The 23,752-nt window shown below is 45.6% G+C and overlaps 4 non-coding genes across 4 annotated transcripts; 2 read left to right on the top strand and 2 right to left on the bottom strand.

The window, feature by feature from the left end:
* Window positions 1–6,145: 6,145 nt before the first annotated feature.
* Window positions 6,146–6,216, top strand: trnag-gcc (transfer RNA glycine (anticodon GCC)). The gene has a single exon. It is a non-coding gene; the product is annotated as a tRNA-Gly (tRNA).
* A 13,847-nt stretch (window positions 6,217–20,063) lies between these two features.
* trnas-uga (transfer RNA serine (anticodon UGA)) lies at window positions 20,064–20,146 on the bottom strand. The gene has a single exon. It is a non-coding gene; the product is annotated as a tRNA-Ser (tRNA).
* A 339-nt stretch (window positions 20,147–20,485) lies between these two features.
* trnal-aag (transfer RNA leucine (anticodon AAG)) lies at window positions 20,486–20,568 on the bottom strand. Its single transcript has one exon. It is a non-coding gene; the product is annotated as a tRNA-Leu (tRNA).
* A 2,424-nt stretch (window positions 20,569–22,992) lies between these two features.
* Window positions 22,993–23,066, top strand: trnat-ugu (transfer RNA threonine (anticodon UGU)). The gene has a single exon. It is a non-coding gene; the product is annotated as a tRNA-Thr (tRNA).
* Window positions 23,067–23,752: the final 686 nt, after the last annotated feature.

Here is a 23,752-nt window from a genome sequence, read left to right on the forward strand (position 1 = left end):
AGAATGTTACATTTAACATTGTACACCCACCTCCGAAATTGTAGCATGTATGTAAAATATATTTTGGGAAGAGCTGCTTCCTGGGGACATTTCCCCCTCTACTTCAAGGAAAATTCTGCTTGTTTACGCGACACACCACGTCGAATCCTTGGTCCAATCTGGTATCAATGTCGTCACTGTATCATTCAATTCATTGCGCCCACTTTGGCGAAACAATAACGTGTGTGCGCTTTAATCAAGCAGTTGGGTTTAAGTACCCCAGACTACGTCCAATGCAAATTTTTCATCAGACTCCCTTGTCATAACACTGATTACCAGGTCATTTAGACACGATTAGTGGATAGAACATCAGCTTTGCCTTTTATCAACTCAAACTCACTGCTCTTGTTAAAATTTGCTTCATTATAAATTCCAAGCGTTCCTCAATCAGCAAGGTGAAATTTATTTACATAATGTTCCCGAAGGTCTCAACACTTCGTTATGAGCAGGTTTTCCAATTTTCACATACACCAGTCATTTTATATGTCTCTTGAGAAGGGAGGATCGGAAGACTGGAATGTTTCCATCACGCACAGAGCCAAGGTTGGTGTCCTGGAGTCCACTGAATGACGTCTGAGTATCTTCACTCTCACAACATCAGACATTGACGTTGGCCACTCGTTATTTAAACTAATTGAATGTCTACTTGAATGAGATGCAACACTTCAGCACGATGAAACCCTGCCAGTTTAATTTCTGGAGGAGTTTATAAGATGGGCGCAAAGCTCACTTCCTCGGCAGATTATGATGAAGATCTGCAAAATCACCAGAAAGAGAAACACAGAGGGATGTGAGGTCGTTCCGTGTCTACCTGTTTCTCCTCAATCCGATCTTCAAAACGATCTTATAATTACACTGGATATTCCGCTCTTCACTGGCAGCTATTGTCTTTCGAACATAACTTTCGAGCTTCAGTTGACCCAGGACATCATAGAGATATACAATTCCAGCAGTATTATTCAGCTGCAGTTATCTATAATTAAGCACCGGTGCGATTAAGCCAGCAAGGAAGTTCCAAGAGGATGCCTTTCATATTTTAACTTTGCGACGCTTCATTTTCCAATGTAGCATTTTGAAATAAGTTCATTTGTTAAGTATTTGCTTCAGTCAGAAGCTCCACTGCGCGTAAAGCCATGGAGTCATGGACTTGTAGGCCAAGGAAACTGGCTCTTCCGTCCAACTCGTCCATGCTAACCAATTTGCCGACCTGATCTCCACCAGCTGGCCTGCATCTGTCTCATATCTATCCAAGCCTTTGCTCTCCTTTTAAATTTCTGAATATCATTTAAACATTGTGTTTGTACCCGAATCTTACCACTTCCTCTGGCAATTCTTTCCAGAAACCTACCACTCTGTGTGTGAAACTGTTGGCCCTCGGGTCTCCTTTGAATCTTTTCCCTCTCACCTTAGACCTTTGCACTCTAGTTTTAGACTCTCCTACCCTGGGGGAAGGACTGTGACCATTCACTTCATCCATATCCCTCGTGATTTTTCTGCATCTTCAATTTTACCCCTCAGACTCCGACGCTGCAGGGGAAAAATCCTTTACTGTCTCTGCTTACGTCAATTCTGATCTGAGAGTGCAGGCGTGGATCGGGCACTGCGTCACTGGCTCCAGAAATGTATTCTGACTGGTAAATCTTTGTTTCTGATTCTTCCCCAATCACAGCGAAAGTGATGGCAATTGTGATCCTGTCCCGGGGAAAGTGAGGCCTCTCCAGGTGCGTTTCTCGCTACCTCGTGGCCATGGCGGCGGCAGATCTGTTGGTCGTGGTCATTGACGTGATACTGTTCCGTATTAATGATTTATATGTCATAACAAGATTCCTTTACATTACCCAAGTGTCCTTAGTCCATAAGGCCCTTAATCATGCAGCCACTGACATCTCCGTGTGGTTGACGCTGTCTTTCACATTTGATCGATATGTGATGATTTGTTGTCACAAGTTGCGGACCAGATATTGCACCGAGAAAACTGCAGCCAGAGTGATAGCCACTGTATGTCTACTGTGCTTTTGTAAAAACATCCCATGGTAGTTCGTGTTTCAACCTTTATTTATTAACAACAATGTACAATGGGGCTGCCCTGTAAACTTAAATTACAACATTGAACCCGCATGGTTAGCATTCAACTGGATTCATCGCTGTTCTACCCCTCTCTTCTCAATGTTCTCTATATCTCTGCTCTTTGCTCTGACCGTGGGACACATTTTAGCGGCCAGTCGAGTCCGCAGGAATCTAAGAGGCAGCAAGAATTATGCCAGTCGCAATGATGCCGAGATGGAAAACAGAAGGAAGTCCATCGTCTTACTATTTGCGATATCCGGTAATTTCATGCTGCTTTGGATGACGTATTTTGTATTTTTCCTCTGGATGCAAATTACAAAGCGCTATTTTTACACTAGTTTCTATGACCCGATACTTATCGCGGATGAAACCAGCGACATGCTCCTGCTCTTAAGCTGCTGCACAGATACTTGCATTTATGCAGTGACCCAGTCTAAGTCCAGAGAGGAACTGGAATGGAATATCCGCGGGAAATATTATTTAGATGTGTTGAGGGAAGAAAATAATGCAGGACTTCAGGGCATCGGACTCAGCAGCTTTTCATCTCCCGTTAGGCTTGGGACAAGTCAGATCTACGCCTTTGTTATCTGCTGAGAGGCCAGTTGGTCACGGAGTTAAATCATCAGCCGACACACAAGTCCATTCGAAAGCCGTGTTTTCAGAATCAGAATCAGGTATAATATCACTGACATATATCGAGAAATGTATTGTTGTGCAACAGCAGTGCAGTGCAACACTAAAAAATTACTCTCAGTTGCAAAACTAAATAACAATACAAAAGAGAATTAACGAGATAAAATTCATGAGTTCATGGACCGTTCCGAAATCTGATGGCGGAGGAAAAGAAGCTGTTCCTGAATCGTTGAGTGTGGGTCTTCAGTCTCCTGTACCTCCTCCCCGATGGTAATAAAGTGAAGAGAGCGTGTCCCAGATTGAGAGGGTCCTTAATGATGGATGCCGTCTCTCAGATTGACATGAAATTGTAATGTTGTTTTAGTGACGGCAAGTGATTGGAGAAACTCTGCGTCAGTGTGAAAGGAAATATTTATTGTCTTTGCAAAAAACGGGGGTGGAAGTATTCACGGGTTCACTTCAGCACAATGAAACATTGAATATGTTAAACGTAACTACTGAATTCACCCTTCTGTTCGCCGCCAACACTATCGACATCGGCCGCCACCCTATGGTCGTTTGTTTTGATACATTAGTGATTTTGTTTTGTCGTCGCCAATTCACTCGTGTCTACGTGCTGTGGTTCCAGCCGCGTGTCAAGGGTGTGATCTGTTGGAGTCAGCGATAGATGTCTCTGTCTTGACCATTATAACAGTAATTTTAATGGCAGTGTCTGGGACGTGTCATTTAACGCTGACGTTGCGAGTTGCGAGAACGCAGAATTTTCATTTGAACGTGGTTCCTACTGCGGCGAATCCTCCTGACAGGAATGTCAGAAATGTGACCTGCGATATATCCAGTGGCGCTTCTGCTGACCACTGCCTTCCGTTCGACGTTTATGATCTGTTGCTAAGGATGCCCAAATCTTCAGACAGATGTACCGCTGTTGTAGATCTGTGGTATGAAATAGCCCAGATTCTGACTAGCCTGGAGTGTAGATGCTGTGTTCCCCAGCTACAAACACACTCTGTGATCGAATATTAAGGTGGATATATCCCCAGGTCATTCAGAGAGGCAAAGGAGGAATTTGCTGAAGCCGTGGCAGAGATCATTGTCTGCACATTAGACGCCTCAGAGGACAGGACAATAGTGGGAGATTGATCTTTGTTGAATAACGGCAACGGGGGAAACCAGAAAATTGCAGTCTGGCCAGCCTTACAGTGACAGTGAGAGGGAGTGTATTGGAGAAGGTTCTTCGGGATAGGGTCTACAAACATCTGGGAAGTTATCGACTTGTTAGGGACAAACATCGTTGCATTCTACAGGGGAGCTCATGCGTTACAGAGGTGACTGGGTGTGATTGAGCAGGTGAAGATCACAAGATCACAAAACAAAGGAGCAGAACTAGGCCATTCGGCCCATCGTGTCTGCTCTATCACATTGCCATGAGCTAAATTATTCGCCCATCTCGCCCCAATTCCCGACCTCTTTCCTATATACCTTGATACCCTGACTTATGAGATACCGATCAATCTCCTCCTTAAACACCCCCAATGATCTGGCCTCAACAGCTGGATGATCGGTGATGGTAGGTCAGTGGGTGACGTATATATGGTGAAGCATTCCTCAAGGACCTATTGGTACGCTGATACAAAAGATGGGGTCCACGGTGACTTGGCAGATTGGATTTAATACCGTTTGTCCATAGAAGACAGAGGGTCGTTGAGGAGCGGTTTTACACTAATGGGGTGTCTGTGACTAATGATGTTCTGTGAGGATCAGCGCTGGGCTTCCGTTGTATGTGTGTGTGTGGATCTGCGTCGCAAGCCCGTTGCATGTATGCAGTTGATAAAGGAAATCAGAGGACAGTTTACTTGTACATTCTATCAATATGTTAATCAAGTATCGAACAGGGAATCTGTGTCTCTGTCGGAAGTATTGTGTCAGGTCGTAAATGACTATTTTTATTTTGTATTCAGTGAAGAGACAAACATTGTGCTTGCAGATTTCAGGAAAGGGAGAAAGGGTATTGCGGAGAGGGTTATATTAAAAAATAGAATGTATTCGATGTCCCAGCAAGCACTGAAGTGATTATATACCCAAACCTTGATGAGGTGTATCTTAAGCTGCTTTGGGAGGCAACGGATGAGATTGCAGGCGCCACGAGAGAAATGTATTGTTTAAACCTGGGAGTCATCCAGTGCCGGATGACAGGAGTTCAGGAAATGTTCTGCCTCCATTGAAGAAGGACAGGTAGTGACATGCAGGGGTAGAGCCGCAATTACAGACTAAGTTTCGTCCCAGGGTAGCTTTTGGGAAGAACATTGAGGGACACCAATAATCTGCACTTCGAGAGGGAAGGGTTGTTCAGGAAAAGTCAGCATGAATTTGCTGGTGGGATGTCCTGTCTGGCGTAAGTCGTTCAGAGTCTTGAAGAAGTAATGAACTGGATTGGGGAGGGAAATGCCGGTGACAGGCTGCTGGTCCTCAGCTGCGAGGCATAGAATATACAGCATGGGACTCATGGTACAAGAGGTGGCACTAAATATCCTTGCAGATTAAAGGAAACTATGGGTCAGTTTGTATTTATATTTCGTTATAAGATGAAATGGACTCTTGACCCGATAATCTACCTCGTTATGACTCTGCACTTTCTCTGTCATTGTCACAGATTATTCTTCACTCTGTCATTGAGGTAGTGCAAGCGAGAACAATGCACTGTTGTGATGAAATCTGATGGGTGAACGGGATGTAAGACAGGTTTTTCACTGTACCTTGGCACATGTGACAATAAAAAACCAATTACCAGTTCCAGCAATATGTCATTCAGGAAAAGAGTCGGAGCACACCTACAATGAGCTGAAGGAACACTGCAGATCATGGAGGGAAATGGGCAGTCGACGTTTCGGGTCGAGATCCTTCATCTGGACTGGGTGGAGTAGAGCCAGTCAAGGACTAAAGGGTAAATCTATGCATTGATCCGAGGAAATGAGAATGTATTGGGTGTTCCTAAGGTATAGCCGTAATTACCCATGACCCACTGATGTATCCCAGGACCCGGTGAGAGGCAGGCGACGAATTTGCTGATGTCACGACAAGAAGTTTGTTTTGAAAACTTCACTGGCCACTGCTGAGGTGCCAGATATCTGGAGTTCAGGAAATGGCAGAGCTTTATTAAAGAAGAGCAGCAGGGGAGGTCAGGCAATTGCAGACCTCTAACTCTCAGGTTACAGATAAGGCATTGACTGAAAACATCCGAGCTGCGGGTATAATCTGCGCTGAGGTCATCAAGGAGTGTTCAGGAAAAGTCAGCAATGATGTGCCGGTGGAAGGTCTTCCCTGACAACGATTCACATTACTGAAGAACTCAAATAGTTTGATGACTGCATTGCTCTTCATGGAGACGACGTGACGTGAACTATCACTTGCATTGGTGGTTCAGTGGTAAAATTCTCGCCTGCCACGCGGGAGGCCCGGGTTCGATTCCCAGCCAATGCAAACACACCTTTTTCTTCGAGAGTTTGGTCTAACATCTGTGGTGGGGAAAATGCAAGAGTCCATTATTAAGGATGAAATAGCGGCATATTTGGATAGCAATGATAGGATTGGGTCGAGTCAACATGGATTTACCAAGGGCAAATCATGCTTGACTAATCTACTGGAGTTTTTTGAGAATGTAACCAGGAAATAGACGAGGGAGATTCAGTGGATGTTGTATACCTCGACTTTCAGAAGGCATTTGATAAAGTGCCGCACAGGAGATTGGTGGGTAAAATTAGGGCTCATGGAATTGGGGGCGGGTATTAACATGGATAGAAAACTGGTTGGTGGATAGGAAACAAAGGGTAGGGGTGAATGGATGTTTCTCAGAATGGCAGGCCGTGACTAGTGGGGTGCCACAGGGCTCGGTGCTGGTACCGCAGCTGTTTACGATGTATGTTGATGATTTTGATGAAGGTATTGTGAATAACATTAGCAAGTTTGCTGATGATACAAAGTTGGGTGGCAGTGCGACATGTGTAGAGAAAGTTAGGAGAATTCAAGGTGATTTGGATAGGTTGGGTAAGTGGGCAGATACTTGGCAGATGAGGTTTAATGTGGATAAGTGTGAGGTTATCCACTTTGGGAGCAGGAACAGGAAGGAGGATTATTATCTGAATGGTGTGGAGTTAGGTAAGGGGGAAATACAAAGGGATCTAGAAGTCCTTGTTCATCAGTCACTGAAAGTGAATGAGGAAGTGCAGCAGGCAGTGATGAAGGCTAATGGAATGTTGGTCTGTATTACAAGGGGAATTGAGTACCAAAGCAAAGATATTCTTTTGCATTTGTACAGGGCCCTGGTGAGACCACTCCTGGAGTATTGTGTACAGTTTTGGTCTCCAGGGTTAAGGATGGATATCCTGGCTATATAGGTCGTGCAGCGTAGGTTTATGAGGTTAATTCCGGGGATGTCGGGACTGTCTTATGCTGAGAGGTTGGAAAGAATGGGATTGTACACGCTGGAATTGAGAAGATTGAGAGGGCATCTGATTGAAACATACAGGATTATTAAGGGATTGGACAAGATAGAGACAGGAAATATGTTCCAGATGTTGGGGAAGTCCAGGGCCAGGGGGCATGATTTGAGAATAAGGGCTACGCCATTTAGGACAGAGGTGAGGAAAAACTTCTTCTCCCAGAGGGTTGTGAATTTGTGGAATGCACTGCCTCATTCTCTGGGCACTTTCAAGAAGGAGCTACATAGGTTTCTTATAGATAGGGGAATCAAGGGATGTGGGGACAAGGCAGGAACAGGATATTGATTGTTGAGGATCAGACATGATCTCAAAATGGCGGTGCAGACTCGAAGGGCCGAATGGTCTACTCCTGCTCCTATTATCTATTGTCAATTGTCTATTGGCACACATCAACTCCAGCCGCCGATGCAACCTCGCCCCATTGAGAATCGCCTAATGTAGGAACAGATCCACGACCGACAGTTGAATACCCCGGATATTAAGCTGCTAGTCCTGCCCTTCACCCAACCACATTTATGAGATTGCAATCGCGCCGTAAATCCATGAAAACACTCCTGGTCAAAACTCATCTGACATCCATCACTCTCTTTGTATTACAACAAATGTGGCTGAGCCTACCAGGCCCCTTCCCAAAGTTCCCTAACCTGAATTCAATACTACGTCTTCCGCACACACATGGGAGCACCTGGAAACGCTCGAGTGCTTCTGTTTCTGTCCCGGACCAATGTTCTCCTCCGGCTAAAGGACAGAGGACGGAAAATCAAGCTTCTTAAATTCTACCCTCTGTATGTTTCAGATATTTTCAAGCAGAATCAGGTTTGAGACACTGCTCACATCGTGTGGAACGGTTGTTGTGGGAAAGGTCAGCGAGATTATCGGAGTTCAGGAGGAATTCTACGTTTAAGTGCTGCTGGTTTCAGTCAATTCCATCTCCCTGTGTGTGTGTGGTGTGTGTCTGTCTGTGTGTGCATGTGTGTATGTGTGACTGTGTGTTTGTCTGTGGTGTGTGATGTGTGTGGTGTGTGTGTGGTGTGTGTGTAGTGTGTGCGGTGTATATGTGTGTGTGTGTGAGAGAGAGATGCTCTCGGACACTCTACATTCTCAACATAGATCCATTGGGCATTCAGGGAGTGGAAGGGTACGGAGATAGTTCTGGTACATCGATTACTGTAATACATATGAATGACGTGAGTGAAAATTCGGGTGGAAGGATGAGTGAACATGCAGAGAGATGAAAGTTAGTGAAGTCGCAGATGGCAAAGCAATTACTCTGATGATGCAGCAGGACACAGGATGTCTGACAATGTGGGTGGAGCTGTGGCAACTGGAATTTAATGCAGACGAGTGCGAGTAAATGCACATTGGGAAGTCACATACTGCTGGGACGTGCACAGTGAATGGCAATGATCTGCAGAGTGTTGATGCACAGCGGAACCTCAGGTGCACGCATATAGAAGCCTGAAAGCGGAGACACCGATCGATGGGGCAGTGAAGGAGGCATGTCCATTTCACTTTTTCCCCTTCCTGAGTACAGGTAAATGTATCAAATGAAGGCATTGACATGTCCTCTGGCTCCACGATTGTCCCTGTCGTCGCACCTGAATCCTGCATTTCTCCTGTCGATTCTCCTCCTCTGAATATTCCTTTAATTACCTTGGCTTTTTACCCGAATTCCATCTGCCAGTGATACTTCGTAGTCACTCTTTGACCCTCCTGTTCCTTCTTTAAACAAATCCGGCAGCCTCTTCACTTTGTACCCCCGATGTCCCACTGTCCATTTTCACTGTTCCACGCCGACCACATGCTTCATTTTGAACGGTAAAAGTCCGATATCCCTTGACATACAGTGTCTCATGTGTGACGGATTCAGCAGCTATCGAATTTTGTGAATATATCAGACGTTAATTCAGACGAGAACCAATGTTCAGTTCTCAATATAAATTGCAAACGTTATCAGTTTGAATTCAAAATGACAGCTTTGTGAGCAGTAGTGTCGACAGTACTGTTGGCTGTCTGCTGGCCCACTGCAGGGCGCTGGCTGCTCAAGTGATATGTTTGCAAAGTGAAACGACCGAGTCGTGCTCGTGTGCTTCAGCCTCACCTAAGTCAATAGCGATATGATAATTGGCCGACATAAAACGAGGTAACTATGGCTGAGTTAGTTTGCACCATCGTGACCGAGTTCAAGGAGGTTTCCAGCATCGACTTCGAACTGTGGATACGTCAGGTCCATTTTGACACTTCTCGGGACATTTAATCCGTCGGTCTCCTTACGTTTCATATTTATTTGCTTTATGAGCCTGTCACTGTAAACGAATCCATTTGTTCCTAGTTTTTCATTTTTTTCTCAAGCCATTGGAAGATGCATATAGATTTTTCTTGTTAAAATGGATGTAAATGAAGGGGGCGATTAAAAGATTTGCAGAGAGCACAGACATTGGCGGAGTTGTGGATCATTAAGAAGGTTCACCGACTCGTCAATTCTGCCATTATATTGACGTTTCATTCGCTATATGTTTATTGCAAGGTGCCCCAGTTGTTCTCTAATCTGCAGCAGGGTCAGGTCAGCTGACCTGAAACTGAGCTCAGTGTCCCGGGAACATGCGTGTTCGGAATATGTAAGTACTCTGCTGAACAGCAAGAATTAACTGTTTTATTTTCAACAGTCTCGGGTACATATGAAAAACAGAAAAAAATAAATGATTTATTGGAAGAGAAAGGCTGATAGGGCGACAAACACAAGTGCGAAGGGATGTACCAATAAATCCCGCCGACATTTTCAAGGGAGATCAGACCGATCTGCAGATTGAAACACTACTGTTGTTTCGACCACACTGCCGCATCAGGCTCGCGGAAGAAACGATCACAAGTGTCACAATAACTGAGAGAATCTACACAGCTCGGCATCAATTTTTTGAGAACTTCACATCCACAGGAATGAATGGTTGGACTTGTCACCTTTGTCACATCCGCCGGCTTGTTGAAGTGTGTTGTGAACGCTTTGCTGCGTCCTTTCAATGCCCACTGCAAGCAGCATTCGCAATTCATCAGCACGCGATTCGGTCTGCCTGTTGTGCCGGGAATGTTGTTGACCGTACAAACACTACCTGCGAAGAATTTCCCGACAACAACTACAACATTAAACTATCCCATCTGCCTGCCTGTGGTCTTCATCCTGTCATTCCCAGCCCGTTCGTTGCCCCTGATATACGTTGCTTCAGTATCAGCTTTCACCCCCTCCTCTGGGTGCGCTTTCAAGCTACCGACCACTCTCTGTGTAAACATATCTGCCTCGTACAAAAACTTTTCTCATCAGCTTAAAACTAATTCCTCCAGTATTTGACAATTCCCATATTGGGGGAAACACTCTGACTCCAATGCCTCCACCTCTTTCTTGTAGTGTGGTGGCCAGAACTGCACACAACGTTCCACATGCGGCAGAACCACAGTTTTATACAGCTGAAACATAACTTGCCAACGTTTACACTCAATACCTCGACCGAGCAAAGGAGTCCAAAAGAAAAGCTCAGAGGTTTAATCTGCGAAAAAAATTAACGCAGACGTGAGGGACAAATTTCCCCCCAGTGTGGTGGGTGTATTGTACGTGCTGCCAGAGGAAATGGCGGAGACACGGACAATTACAGCGTTCAAACGACACTTAGGGCAGCAACATGGGTGGGAAACGTCTGGACGAATATGGACCAAAGGTATACAAAGGTGGGCAGCTTGTTCAACGTGGACGTGTTGGGCCGAAGGCCATGCTTCTTTGCTGTAAATCTCCGTGAGATTCTGACTAAGAAAACAAAAGGGTTAGACAGGTGGAGTGGGGTGAGGGATAGAAACAGAGACTGGAGGTCATACGTGGAAACGGATAAGGGAGAGAGGTTAAACAGGTGCAACGAATTGGGAGGGGATGGGAAAGGTAAGCCAAAGAAGAATAAACCCACGTTAAAAGTTGTGTGTTTGATGGGCAGTTGAAACCAGGTGGGGGAGTGTAACGTATTTCGGTAACGGTGGAATTGGGAAAGGTGAACAAAGGGCGTTAGAACCTGAGTGGACCGGTCGGAGTGTGAAAGGAACAGAGCGGGTGCTGGTTCACTGAAATTTAAAATGTCAGTGGACATATGTTTGTATTGCAGGCCAGCCAAGTGCAATATCAGGAACTGTTTTTCCAGTTGGCGTTTGGCTTCACCGGAAAAGTGCAGGACGTTGCCATTCGTAAAGGGAGTGGGGTTCAAATGATGTGCAACAGGATACTCAAGGTGGTCATTGACGACTGGGCGCAGCTGCTTAGCTCAGCAGTCGCCTGCACTCTGATTGGATTCCCCGATGTAGTGGAAGCCACGTTCAGAGCAGAGAGTGTAATATTGGTGGTTCTACAGGTGCATGTGAACCTCTGCTTCAGGTTTTTGGATGGCGGTGAGAGAGATGGTACAGGGGCAAATGCATGGTACGGGAGGTGTGGGTAGGTTAAGCGGATAGAGTGTCACGGAGGAAATTGTCACTGCGGAGAACAGGACGCTGGATTGGGAGAGGTCACAAAATATATTGTTCCGTTATTCAAGAAAGGGAATTGGATAAACCTGGAAACTGCAGACTAGTGAATCTCACCTCAGTGGGAGGGAAGTTATGAGAGAGGATTAGTCGGGTAAAATTTATGAACACTTGGAAAACCATGGCTTAATTCGTGGAAATCAGCATGGCTTTCTGCGGGCAAGTCGTGTCTTACCAACTTGATTGAGTTTTTCGAGGTGACGAAGGAGATTGATGAATGTTGTCTACTTTAGTTAGACATTTGACAAGGTCCCTCATGGGAGGTGCATCCAGAAGATTAAGATGCATGGAACCCACGGTTAATTGGTTGTTTGCACACAGGATTCACTTGTTCACAGATGACAGGAGGTTGTGGTCAATAGGATGTTTTCTGGCTGGAGGTCTGCGACTGGAGCTGTTCCGCGGGGAGTCGCACTGGGACCTCTGTGCTTGTGGGATATATAAATGAGCTGGTTGCAAAGGTGAATGGGTTGATCAGTAAGTTTGCAGACGATCTAAAAACTGGTGGTGTTGTGGATAGCCCAGATGATTGCCAAATAATACAGCAGGATGTAGATCAGTTGCAGATATGAGCGGAGAAATGGCAGATGATGTTTAAACCGGCCAAATAATGAGGTTTTTCACATTGAGAGGTCAAATGTAAAGGAACAACACACTGCTCAAAGCAAGTCCCTGATGAGTGTTGATGTTCAGAGGGATCTTGGGGTGCAATTTCACAGCTCCCCGAACGTGACTGCACAGGTTGATGTGGTGATAAAGAAGGCGTCTGGCATTCTTGCCTTTATTAATCGAGGAACTGCGTTCAAGAGTCGAAAAGCTATGTTGCGGGTTTATAAAATTCGTTAGACCGCATCTGGAGTATTTCATTCAATTCTGGTCGCCCCATCACAGGAAGGATGTGTAGTATTTGGAGAGGGTGCTGATTTACCAGGATGCTACCTCTATTAGAGGACATGTGCTATCAGCAGCGGTTGGACAAACTTGGGCAGTTTTCTCTGGAGCGGTGAAGGCTTAGGGGAGATCTGATGGAGGTTTATAACATTAAAAAAGGCATAGATAGAGTAGGCATCCGGTATCTTGTTTCCCAGGGCTGAAATACTCATTTAAGGTCAGAGAGGATAAGTTCAAAGGAGATGTGCAGGGCATTTCCTTTAAACAGCGAGTGGTGGGTGTCTGGAATGTGTTCCCAGGGGTGGTGCTGCAGGCAAATACGATGGGTACGTTTGAAAGGCTCTGGAACAAATGAATGCGCGGGAAATGGAGGGATGCAGACATTGTGTAGGTTGAAGGGATTAATTTAGTTGGGGATTTGATAACGAAACTAATTAGCTAGGCAAAACATCGTGGGCCGAAAGGCCTGTTGCTGCGCTGTATAGTCCATGTTATATTTTCTATCTGACTAATGATGGGTTTCAATTTTATTTAACTAATCAAATGTAATTCGGATATGAGTACAATAATCAGGGAATAAATTGTGATTTATTATCTTGGAACTCTGTCCGAGTTAATTTCTTGCATGTGCTCGAATAAAGTGGAGAACGACTGAACTTGATTTTTGACTGATTGTTGCACGGTGCGAAATCTGACTGAACGTGAACCACATCAGGGTAAACAGGTACATCGTTTTCCCCCCTTTTTCGCAGTGCAAATGGTTGCACTGAAACCTTCTCTTACTGCCATATTAAATGGGATTGACGAAATGACGTCTTGTTGCCAGGGCAACAGGGTGCGTTGATATCTCAGCACACGGCTGGTAAAGCCTCTGCCTCACAGCGCTCCGTTCCCGGTTCATTCTCCACCTCCAGCGCCTATACTTGTTCCCTGTGACCACGTGGGTTTCCTCCGAGTGCTACGATTTCCTCCCCGGTTCCAAAGATATGCGGGTTGGTAGGTTACTTGGAGCCGGTAAATTTCCTCTCATGAGAAAGTGAGTGAGAGCATCGGGCAGCAGTTGAATAAGTGGGTGTGTAAGATGCGTGCAAATGGGTGGCTGATGGACAGCACGGACTCGGTGGGCCGAATGGCACTTTCACTGTGTTGGGCCTCTCCATGACTCCACTAATTCTCCATTTGATGGGATAAATAATCATTTATTTAATTTTATAGTTTAACCAAAAATTATTTGTTGCAGAATCATTGGATATCGTGCCCGCGGAGATTGGGCTGGTGAAGCGGATGGCAGCGGTGACTATCAACAGGCCGAGATTTCATCATATCTACTTGAAATTGTTTACTTCTCCACTTCCCGAGAACATTGAGAGGTACTTATTGAAGGACAGCAAAGAGAAGTTCCGGTTCTGTTTTGGGGAGCACAATTTTCCGCAGGTTCAACTTTCGGCAGCAGATTCAAAAGACGACCATTAATCGGTGACACTCCACAGTGCATAAAGTATTTCATTATTTAGGAGCACAAACAACCATGCCTGTTCTGCAAGGGGACTGTCATAACTACCCAAATTATCGTGTATATTGCATTAAAAGATAGTGCAAGTTATACTTGAAAAGTTTCAGAGCACAAAAGATCGTGAATAGATTCGGTCAAATTATCTTGTCTCCGTATCACAGATACCGGGAGGAGCGGAGCGGGAAGAAGATGTAAAGAAAATTTGGTCCTAGAAGTGGCTCGCTTCTGGAAGTTGTCCCAGAATGGGGGCCGGTGACGAGTGGTGTGATGCAGGGTCGGTGTTGGGACCCTTGTTCGTGGTTATTGATAGAAATAATTCGGACGCGAATGCACAGCAGTCCATTAGCAGGTTTGCAGATGACACGAAATTAGGAGGTTTTGTTGATAGTGAAGGAGGTTGTGGAAGATGACGGGGGGGTCTGGATCAGTTAGGGAAATGGGTCAAGGAGTGACAGATTGATTTCAATACTTAAGTGTAAGTTGAGACATTTTGAAAAGTCAAACCAACGAACGACTTATACAATGAATGGTAGGACACCAGAGAGTGTAATGGTACAGAAGGACTTGGGAGTACAAGTTCAAAGTCATTTGAAAGCGGCGTCACACGTCGACAGTGTGTTGAAAAAGGCGTTTCGCACGCTGGCTTTCATCAGTCAGGGTATTGAGCAAAGGGGTGAGGACATCATGTTGCAGTCATACAAGTTGTTGGTGAAGCCACACCTGGAGCACTGTGCACAGTTTTGGTCACACTGTAAAAGAAACGACGTGATTAAATTGGAAAACTTAAAGAGAATATTCACGAGGACGTTGTCAGGACAAGAGTGCCCGAGTTATAGAGAGAGGTTGGCCAGACTAGCTCTTTATTCCTCGGAACGTGACAGAACGAGGAGCGATCCTACAGAAATGTTCAAAATTATGAGAGTCAGAGATTAAGTGGATGATAAGTCTTTACCTCAGGGTAGCGGAGTCCAATATTTTGGGGCATAGGTTAAGGGTGAGAGAGGAAATATGTAAAAAAAGACCTGAGGAGTAACGTTTTCACGCAGAGGGTGGTGAGTACATGAAACGATCTGCTGGAGGAAGTGGTTGAGGCAGTTAGAACAGTATCATTGAAGAAGCACTTCTATAGGTATATGGAGGGGCGGGACTTGGAGGGATGTGGGCCGAACGCAGGAAAATGGGACAAGCTGAGTGGGCACCGTGGTTATCATGGACTGGTTGGGCCGTACGGTCTGCATCCATGCCGTATTGCTCTATGAACGGCGGTTAATTAAATCTGCAGTTGGATGACACAGATATGTCACCACAGTCCTCAGCTGCTCCCTGAACTTTGTCTGTGTCATGGCATAAATGCAGGAGTTTATTCAACAACTCAGAAGGTGGAGCATGATCCCTATTTAGGTTACAAAACTGAGGAAATAAACTAAATTATATCCCAGACTCCACAGCCGGCTGCAAATACTGACCACAACAGGACGAATTTTCCCGAGATGACGAACAACAATATGATGGATTTCCTCCTGCTCTCCATCTCTCGGTCTCTGGGAGTCTCCCCGCTATTCTGACACCAAAGTCTCCTGTTGGCACCGCTGGCCAGTAAAGTGTGTCTGACTGTTAAAGTATTGAAGAACAGAATAAAAATAAAGGGCACACACGGGGTGAGAAGATAATGAAGAAACTCAACTATTGTCCAGGTCATTGATGTTATAACACGGACATCCGAGTAACAAAACCAAGGTAAATTTGAATCCTGTACCAAAATGTCTATATAAAATACCAGAATGTGTTCTTTACACTGCTCAGCCCAGTCACTGAGCCCAGAACTGTAGCTGCGGTTTTCTCGGAATAATACCGAGATTTCAACATTTGGAAATAAATGGCTACAAATCTGTCAAAGTTGAACGTGACGGTAAAGAAGACAGAACAGTCGGTGACGGCGTGAAGCAGGACGGCGTGGACATTACACACGGGGATAAACCCCAAAGAATGCATGTCATAAGCAATCGGAATCTCTATCAATATCAGATCAAAAGCAACGACCAGCAGATCGGTCGCTGCCATTCCTACCAGGTAACGGGTGACACACATGGAGAGACCGCACTTTCCCCGAGACAAGACCAAATCGTCACCAGGATAACTGTGTGGAAAACGAACAGGACAAATTGATAGGACAGAATGAGAAGCGTGTCAGCACTTCTCTCTTGTCCAGGAATAAAGATCTTGAAGAAACAGAGCTCCCGAGTGATAACATTAAATGACAGTGCCGACATTTCGTTCCTGCTCCACGGATGAGCAACATCGTGAAGAGGATGTCAGGCTCGTCGATGTCCAACAACAGATTATGTTGTCAACATTCAATGTGAATGCAAAAAGTATTTGTTTTTCAGTCCCGGGCTGTGCAAATGTAGGTTCTGCTGTGCAGGTAAAAAGGCTTGAACTGAAAGAATCAGAATTAGATTTGGGGGACACTTTGAGTTAACTACTCCCACAAAATGACTCCGAACTCTGCAACTACGAACTTCACTCCAGACCTAACCATGAACCGTAGAACTGAACTCCAGGTGGGAGATGTGAGGGGACACCAGTGAGAAAGATAAACCATCTATGGTTACCAAGAGAGGTGAAGGAGAAGTTTCAATCAGGTACTAGAGCAGACAAAGTGGTACAAGCTGGTGAGACATCTGAACATTGGGAGTTTATTTTAATGAAACTGCAACAAATTCCGATAAAGCTGATCAGGAGTGAGAATCGACAACGAGGGATAACTGACACGGATATGCAAATAAAGATCTCGAGGTTCGATGGAGACAGGTGAATGAGGGGGTAAGGGAATTGAGCTGATATGTGACTCCTGTCAGTGAGACTCAGAAATTAATAACTGAAAATAAAACAGTTTTTGCTCCTCAATCGTTAACTTTCAATATCGTTGTCTTGGAGGATAGAGCTGCGTGCACGGTCTGCAGGTTGAATAATGACATGGAAATAGTTGGGAAATGCTGCAGAGGAAATTTAGATGGAAACTGGATGGTTCAGTAAGTGGAGAAAGCTGGAGAAAAGTTGTTTGAGGGTGATGTCATGTCCTTCCGTGAGGTTAGATATAATCTAGATAAAAATAGGTTAAATATGGAGAGCAGAGAGAGGCAGAGGTGCCCATGTGCATGAAACCATAGACAATTAGAAAGCTGGTGGATTAAGTAATTAGGAAACCAACTGGTAGACTGTCGTTTATTGCAGGAAGATTGGAGATCAGAAACAGATAAATTCATTTATTACAATTGTACAGGTTTGTGAGGCCGTCCCTGGAGTAATATGCAGCTTTCCTCCGCTGAACCCGTGACGGATATGGTAACATTGCTGGCGGCTGGGAAAGTATGGACCAACCTAACTCCCGGGATGAACGTGCGTGCTGAAAACAACAGGTGATGAAGTTAAAATTGGACTGTTTAGAATATACCATGAGGGGTGGCCATTACGAACGGTGTAAGGTTCTAATGGACCGTGACTGAGGAGATGTTGAGATGTGTCCATTTGTCGGAGTGGAACTGTTGAGGAAAAATAATTGCAAGGATGATCGTTTCAAACTGAGGGTAGTTTGAAGATCTTGACGCACCATCGTCACTCTCTGAAATTCTCCAGAGGTTGTGACGGGAATATTTGCAGAGGAGAGGGACATATTTCTGAAAGAACAAGGAAAATAGAGGCTCTTTGGAACTGGAAAAGAGCAGAGGATGGGGTCTGTGTCAAAGACTCCAGGATCATATTGAGTGGCCGAGCTGTTGGCACCTCCCGCTAACGTGTCAACAGCAAAGCGCGTCTCTGAATTCTCTGATTCAGCAAGTATTGAAACCCACGGGAACGAGCTCCTCGACAAATGTTTCATTTGGAACGTGACTTAAAATGTCGTGAGATCTCTGTTAACACACTTCATTTAAACAAAAATGTGAACAAAACTGTCACCGACAACCTGTGCAAATGGAACCAACTTCACTCTGTCCAACCAATGACCATTAGTTAGAAGATGTCACCGACTCTCCGTTCCAAATTCCCTTCATTCATCAGTGCCCGCACTCTGAATGCGCTGCATTCCGAGCCGCTATGAGAAAACCACGCTGTGATTTTTCCACTTTTTTCCACTCAAGCAGCTCCGGTCCTATTAACTGGAATTAAATTGACGTCGATTGAATAAGTCAAAATTACAAATGTAGAAGTCAGCACATGTCAGGAATGGGATACGAACCCACGTCCTCAGTTGGAAACCAGAACACCCCCGTTTCAACGGAAGGATTTTTATTCCTTGAGTCTGGCGCCTTAGACCACTCGGCCACCCTGACAGCCCTGCCTAACCCTCTTCACATCGGAAACAAACCGTTTTGTTTGCGAACAAACCAAAAGCATGTGTTGACAAAAGGTTAGGCAGGATAGTTTAAAACTACAAACTGTCCTGCCTAACTTTTATGCGGTGATATTTTATATTCAGCCATCAACTCACCGAAGCATTTCACGTGAGATACTACGAGCATGGGAAATGTGAAATCATTACCAGGTCAGGCCACGTATAGGGTTGTAATTCAGTAGTCAGTAGTGGCCGGCAGGACCTGATTGCTCATTATATGGTGTCAGGTGGAGGAATGGGATCCGCTGCCACGTTAAAACCCGGGCAATGAGACCGGGTGGTCAGTGACGTTGTTCACCTTTTGTACTCGGCCATATCCCGCTGACTTCTGCCGCCTGTTGCCAGTGATCTGCAACAACTCAGAAATTCAGAAGTTCAGAAACAGACCGGAAAGTGTCTTGAATGGAAGGACAGGGTCACAACGTGCAAAGCAGTGGGAGCAGGATCAGAGGGCAGCTCATAATCTGGAGTGGACTCGGTCAGAGCTGTTGGCAAGCATGACTGGATGCAGTACAGGGACAGGTGAATGAACAGAAACCATCACCACGTGCACGGCAGAGACAAAGTCAAGGGTCCAATTCAGTCCTCAGATGGCGAAGTGTCCAGCGTGTTTTTCACCGTTTCAATTCCTTCTGTTTGGCAATGAGACGGTTGACCTGAAAGTCTTGATCAAGTTCGAAAAGTAATGAAGTAATCACGGAAAAAAGAGATGACTAGTTTTGTCGGAATATAAATAGTGCATCTCCCCTCTTCAAAGGAAGCCGCAGCCGTATGATGGGCCAACCTGCCCTCGCGTATCTGGTCGCTTGAACACGAAGGGTGTACCGTTCTTTCAATAGATAGAGTCAACATGTGTACATCGCTTGGGGGGGGGGGGGAATGTCTGCCTAAATGTGTGAGACATGGGGAGTTCTGGCTGTACGTTGGAATTACCGTAAGAAGCTGCAGAGAGTTCTGGACAGAGCCCAGCGCATCACGGACACTAGCCTCCCCTCCTTGGACTCTGTCGTTACCTCTCGTTGTCTCGGTGTAGCAACCATCATAATCAAAGACCCCACCCACCCGGGACATTCTCTCTTCTATCCTCTTCCATCGGGTAGAAGATACAGGTGCCTGAGGGCACGTACCACCAGACTTAAGGACAGCTTCTATCCCACTGTGATAAGACAATTGAACGGTTCCCTTATACAATGAGATGGACTATAAGCTTACGATTTACCTTGTTGTGACCTTGCATCTTATTGCACTGCCCATTCTCTGTAGCTGTGACACTTTACTCTGTACTGTTACTGCTTTTTACCTGTACTACATCAATGCACTTTGTACTAACTCAATGGAACTGCACTGTGTAATGAATTGACCTGTACGATGGGTTTGTAAGACAAGCTTTTCACTGTACCTCAGTACAAATGACAATAATAAACCGATACTTATCAGCAGCAGTTGCCCGTCTGGTACGTGTGTCTGAAATTGTTAGCGCTGACGAGCAGGGTTCGAACCTGCGTGGGGAATCCCCATTGGATTTCAAGGTCAACACCTTAACCACTCGGCCATCGCAGCTCTGCCTGCGTTTACTGTTACATTGTATTGGAGCTACGGTTGTTGAGCTGTGACTGCATTCACCATTGCCATCAGTAGATTGCTGTATATTTGAGAAACAACGGATGTGAAGATGGGACGGGAGAGTGAGGGACGGCTACACCATAATTTCCCTGCAGTCTAGAGGACCAGAAGAAGATCGAGAAGGGCGATAGGACATAAAAAACAGTAAATTGAGGAAGATATGTGATCTGTGTGAGGACAGGGTAATTCAATGGCAGAAGCGAGGATGGGGCGAGGCAAAACTGGCGACCAGTGGGAGAAAACAAGGAGGGAGAATCAAGATTTAAAATACTTAACTGTCAGGAGTGGGATTCGAACCCACGCCTCCAGTGGAGACTGCGACCTTAACGCAGCGCCTTCGACGGCTCGGCCATCCTGACGACGACAGGCAGCGATACGACTAATTTCATTACTGCAGCGAATGAAAAGATTAAGCTGCATTCATGATTCCGGGGATGGGTTCGGAGAAAATATTCTTCGTTTTCAGCCCGGTGCAACATTTGCGAAGCACGTGATTAATGTCATGATCGACGTACGGGCAGATAATAGAAGGAAATGGGCCACGTAAAAGCAGATTGGATTGATTTAATTTGACGTTGTGGTCTGAGAAGAAGTGATGTGGTAAAGGTCCTCTACATGGTGCTGCCCTGTTCTGCATTGTACAGAACGAGTCCCCACATCTGATATCATGATCGGATAGATTATCGCTGTTTGACATTAACTCACCGAACTGATCCTTCGCACTGGTTCACAGCGGGACTGGGCAAGTAACATGTGACCAACAATCTGTCCTCACAGCTTGGACTGAACGCCGCCGTCTCCATGTCCATCCGTCCGTCGTCGTCTGCCATCAAATGTAGCCTTGCTTCCGGAATCGGGGTAACCGGGCCTGACAACGTTGAACGTGTCCATCAGGCTCCGACCCAGAGACAGTTTCTGAAGGAAGGAAAACGTATGTTTAAGGTCCTACCCCGATGGTTATGCAGGTTCACTGTGGTGTCTCCTCCGCTGCGATCTGACCTGCTTAATGTGCAGCACACTCCGACTTCCCAGCAACAGCTGCTCCCGATAGTTTGAGGAGCTCAACCCCGATGTTTATGAGAAGGTTTGAAGAAACATATCACAGACAAGACACGTGAAAAAAAAGTTACGTGAAACGAAAAGGCGGAGTGACCGAGCGCGGGACACTGCTCGAAGCCGATGCGCTGAAAACGCATGTGTTTGAATCAGATCAGACAGGTGTGGTGGAGGGAGTGAGCGACAGAATAGAAGCAAAACCACATTGGTAAAACGACCGTGACAGGACTGGAACCTGCAATCTTCTGATGACCTCACCTCAAACACCGAATCAGACGCCTTATCCATTAGGCCACACGGTCGCACCCTGCTAGAAACGCCAAGATAAAGAGCTAAGAAACCTGCCTGGGGCCAATGTCCTGCGAGAGAGTGAGAAGGAGGGACGCATTTCTCAAGCACGGAGAGAGTTAACCGCTGTCAAGAGTTTCCACATTTGGAATGATTCCGCCATGTAGCTGAATGTACTTACACACTGAACAGCGTTTTCATCCTGGTTAGGAAGTTAGAAAGTTTACTTTTCCTACCCCGCCCCTTCCCGTTGACAGATACAATGCGGTCAGTCTGGCTCAGTGAGATGTATGGAGTGAACTGTTTCAGGGTCGTAATTCATTGTGAGTGGTGCGGAGAACTTGAGGCAGACATCACGTTCCCTTCTCCGTGGTCATCTGTAGCAACACGCGGTTCCTCTCATCAACATCACAAGTGTTGTGTATCATCCGACGGAGCTGACCAAAGACCGAGTGAACAGAAGTATATTTCAAGCTGTGCAGGACCAAGAACAGTCACGAATTAAAAATCCTTTGTTGCAGAAATAAGTGAAGTTTAAACTGTCAAAATTTGAAACCGAATATGTATAATTCTGCAATTTCGTTCCAAGTCCTAAGAACATTGAGAAATGTAAATTGCATCATGATTAAGGATCTGCACATTTCCGTCTCTCGCTTCTGACACATAAGGGATGCAACGGACGAAATTATATCCAGATCTGGTTGAGAAGCAGAAGTTAGACTGCAGAGGATCTGACTGGGTCAGTCTCAGGGAAATGGGTTCCTGATGGTCAACGCATTCAAACCGTCAACCACCTCCCTCTCTGGAAGCGATTTCATGGCGGTTGCATCCGGTTACCTTCTGTTCTCACCTCGTGAAATAGACAACAACAATTGGTTTCCATGACCGTACCACCTGAGGAAGTTGTAAAGCACCGCCTATTGATTAGTTTGTCCATTTTATTTGGCCTAGGACATCGAACATAGAAAAAACTACAGCAGAATTCAGGCCCTTCAACCTACAAATCTGTGCCGAACATGTCCCTAGAAATTACTAGGCTTACCCATAGACCTCTATTTTTCTCAGCTCCACGTACCTATCCAACAGTCTCTTAAAAGCCGCTATCGTATCCGCCTCCACCACCGTTGCCGGCAGCCCATTCCACGCTCTCACCTATGAGGACTTCTTCTGAAGCCGTGACGAGATCAAACATAAAGACCAGAGGTGACTGTAGGGGGTTTGAGGTGGTGTGAATGGAGGCGAGGAAACGTTCAGTAAGAAAGGCGAAATTGTCACTGCGGAGAAACCGTTCCTGGATACGGTGATTTGATGTTTGGAAGTGGACGGAACAGTTAATCTGAAGAAACGAGCAGCATCTGAAGCAATTCCTTTGACAGCAGACGACCAAGAGAAGTTAATGCAAGTAACATCTCATTATTACAGCTGTCGGACGGCACGAGGGGTCCGTGGCTTAACTGGTCAAAGCGCTTGTCTTGTAAACAGGAGATCCTGGGTTCAGCTCCCAGCGGAGCCTTTCATTCATGGGGTGAATTGCGGTGTGATGAAGGCGGGTTCCTTGCACGCAGCGCCGTTCACCCACCTCGAAACATTAAACTTAAAGGAAAAGAACAAATAAAAAGCCTCCAAAACACGATAGGTCTTTTGTGGTCTGCGGAGCAAGAAGCAGGGCGAGCGGTTCAACCACATGACGTTTCCGATTACACTTCCGTTTCCTTGCGTTTTTGCGGCATGTTCTTCGTTTAGGGTGACAATCGTTTGTAAACGCGGCCGTGTCCTACTTTGTGACCTTTCCCTGGTCCTGTTGACAAATGATCCCATCCCGCATTGCACAGGTTTTTTTCGACTCCAACTCCGACCAGTTTGCTGTATATTTCAAGTCACGGTGGAAGCAGCGCTATAGATATGAGTTGGAATGCAGATTGATATTGAATACTTTTACACAGGGTTGTTTCGTATGAATATGGGCCACTATCACTCCCTGTCCACAATTTCCCACAGCAACTCAGGACTGTTCTGCAGAACTTCGGTGAGACAATTGAGCCTAGCACCAATGTAGGATCATCGTCAGGTTCATTTGTGATTTTTTTCAGATTTTGCTACCAAAGAACAATGCAACACAACACAGGCCCTTGGGACCACCATGTTGTGCCGACTTTCAAACCACTCCTGAGACTATCTAACCCCTTCTTCCCACATATC

This window comes from Pristis pectinata, chromosome 17 (genome assembly GCF_009764475.1).
Source record: "Pristis pectinata isolate sPriPec2 chromosome 17, sPriPec2.1.pri, whole genome shotgun sequence".
NCBI lineage: Eukaryota > Metazoa > Chordata > Chondrichthyes > Rhinopristiformes > Pristidae > Pristis > Pristis pectinata.